Here is a 3,149-nt window from a genome sequence, read left to right on the forward strand (position 1 = left end):
TGTGTGTATTGAAGCTATGAATAACTATTTTATATTTGTAATATCTATAAAATAGTTTATTCAACTATATATATATATATATGTACATTAATACTCTCTAAATTCTTTAAAGTGAAATCTCACTCCAAAGAGTATAAAAATTGAGTCAGTCGTGAAAAAGAATAGCTCAGTTTTCAATCTTTAGAAGTGAGATTTTGACAATTTATTCTAAAAGCTTCAGAGTAATATAACTTGTATAAGTATAACTTTTGATTGCTACCGTAATGTATTTTTCTTTGAGGCTCAGATTTTCTGATTAATATGTGATTTTGAACTAATCTCACTTGACTTAATGATAATGTAAAAATTCTGTCTTTATAATTTTGTAATGTTAACTTTCAAAGTTACTCATTATGAAACTGTCAGTTTAGTGATTAATCATAGTTAGAAGAAAACAATTTTTACATTAGAATCACAGATTAACGATAGGTCTCACAAATTAACTAGAAAATGAAAACCCTATCTAAGTGTGCAAGTCTTCAGGAGTAGTAAAAGTAATATTATATGATAGTAATATTTTAATAGTACTTAGATACCTAGTACTACTAAAGTGTCTAATTAGTATTCGACTGTTTGTATCGCAAATCTATTGTCGTTTAATGAAACGGCTTGTCGCTCGATACAATCCGAATTCAACTCTGTAAAAAGTGACTGCAATAAATGTGTATGATTAGTTTTCCGTAAAAATGAATTAGATCAAATAAATGTACAAATTCATTTTTGTATGCAAAAGAGAGAGAAGAGATAATATAGTGTATTATTTTTATACAGAAAACCAATCATACACTGCCTCACTTTTTACACATATAAATTTGCAGCGTATTCTTTTTGATTTTATTTCACATCGCTCGGTTGTACTTTATAACCGCGGATGATCAGCATTCCAAAGATTTTCCGCATCCCACGGATCAGATATTTTTCTCAATGAGACACGAGGCACATCGCGACATATTTAATAAACGACTGCATCATGCGGCAGCTAGAGCTTGCTGGAGCTGCCAAATTAAGACTCGCGCGGAATTACAATTCACGCGAGCTTCCTCGAAGTACGGAAACACGAACGTCCGGCGTGTCGCGAGACGAGACTTTAATCTGCATTGTGTATAGAAGTAGCCGGGACGCGTTCCTCGCGTCGCATAACGCAGAGGACTGCGAAACGAGTTTCCCACATCTCTCCTCTCTTCCGTTCTTCTTCTTCTTCTTCTTCTTCTTCTTCTTCCTGGATTTTCTCCAGCCGCAAATCTCTTACTGCACGCGCCATTTTTCACATTATTACTTCCGCTCACATATATTTTTGTTTTTTTTTCTTTATTTTTTTTTTTATTTTAAACTGGTCCAAAAACATTGCTTATCATTTCTTAAAAGTGAACTCGGCGAGATAAAAGATCCGTGAATCGTTCTTTCTCGCGTTGACGGAGAGGAAATCGACCGGAAGTCAATCGATGAGAAAATAATGATAAAAAGGAATCTTAACTTCACAGGGGTTGTCGCAAACGAGGACGAAAATCAGCAACGTTAAAACGTTAATTGTTCATCGAACGCATCACTCGCGATAGCACCAAAATTATCTCGAGAGATCAAGATCGATATCTGTGAGAAGAATTATGACGAGAGCGTAGTCAAAGAAAATTCATTTTTACATAAAATTCTGTCTCGCGTCTTGTACAATCACGTCTCTCATTATACAAGTTCGTGTCCCGCGTAATTTTTTTGTTCACGAATAAGTCTCACGTTGTACTTTCGAGCAGAATGAATTTCGCAAACTTACTTTATAACAGCGAAAGTGCGTTCCTTCTTCAAAAAGACTTTATCGATAGATCGACTTTTCGATCTGGTAAGTTTACAATTTAAAAGTAGATTCGGAAGTTGACCGTTCCGAGTCTATTTCGATTCAAAAACGCATGCTTTCTTACATGTAAATTAAAAATAATTTGAAGTGGATTATTGCAATTAAAAAAAAATTGGCGATTGATAATGTTTAACATATTGATAGTGTAACGAGGTAAATAATCGTATTACACGCAGACGGGCCAGCAAGCAAATTTCCGCAACGGGAAGACTGATGATTAATTTGGCGCCATCCGCAAGCTCGACGCGCGAGTAAATAATTAATAAACTAATTAGCATCGATCCGCTTATGCACAATCTTCTCCTGACCTCGCATATCGCGTCGTCGATCGAAGGATTTGCTTCTCGTCTCTTCTCGATTTCTACAACCCCCTTTTTACCCTTACATAATACTCTTCCCTTACGTAATACTCTCCTTCACGCACACTTTCCCTCCTCTCATCCTTCTTCTCCCTCACACTCTCGTTAAATTGCACGTGCTTACGAGAGCTTTTAAGACTTTATTCCTATGCGACATCGTTCTATGCACACACATATGTGTGTGTGTGTGTGTGTGTGTGTGTGTGTGTGTGTGTGTAAAATATATTGTATAAGAGAGAATGTACAGATTGCCACACTTCAAGTTCCAAAATTATATTTTTAAGACGTATTAAAGATAAGAAAGACGATGAGGGAAAATTTCGGTTTCGAGAACACTATAGGGCTTCTTCTTCCGGATAGATATCCTTTGTGTGTTATACATTAGTACATTATCTTTTTTTCTCTCTGCTTGAACATCTTTGAGCGTCAGTACATGTCTGTAGGCTTTAAATTATATTCACTCAGAGCGCCTCCAGCGCTCAAAACCTGTTAAGACTTTCGGAGATATACGCGACGTCGGAACTCGAGATAAGGCACCCTGTACACGTGCCAGTATGTTATACATATATATACAACAATGCGGAAGACTTTGACTGGAGACCTCTTTCTAGATGCTGTGCACGTTATTCCACATCGTCCCGTGCTTTTTCGCATCTGCTTTCCAATCGCTCTCGGAGCAACGACGGTTGCTAAGTCGTCTCTTCAATTCCTCATTTGCTCCTGTCGGTGCTGTAGTTGCTAATTATCGTTAATCAAAAACCACCGTTGAAGCACCGTTTGTAATCATGGCTCAAGGCGACGAATAACATATCGAAATAGAGGTGAAGGATAATTCAGTCATTTGATTTAGATAACAATTCAATTTTCTCCAACTCTTCAAAGTATACATATATATATATATA

Source organism: Atta colombica, unplaced genomic scaffold (assembly GCF_001594045.1).
Source record: "Atta colombica isolate Treedump-2 unplaced genomic scaffold, Acol1.0 scaffold12, whole genome shotgun sequence".
Classification (NCBI taxonomy): domain Eukaryota; kingdom Metazoa; phylum Arthropoda; class Insecta; order Hymenoptera; family Formicidae; genus Atta; species Atta colombica.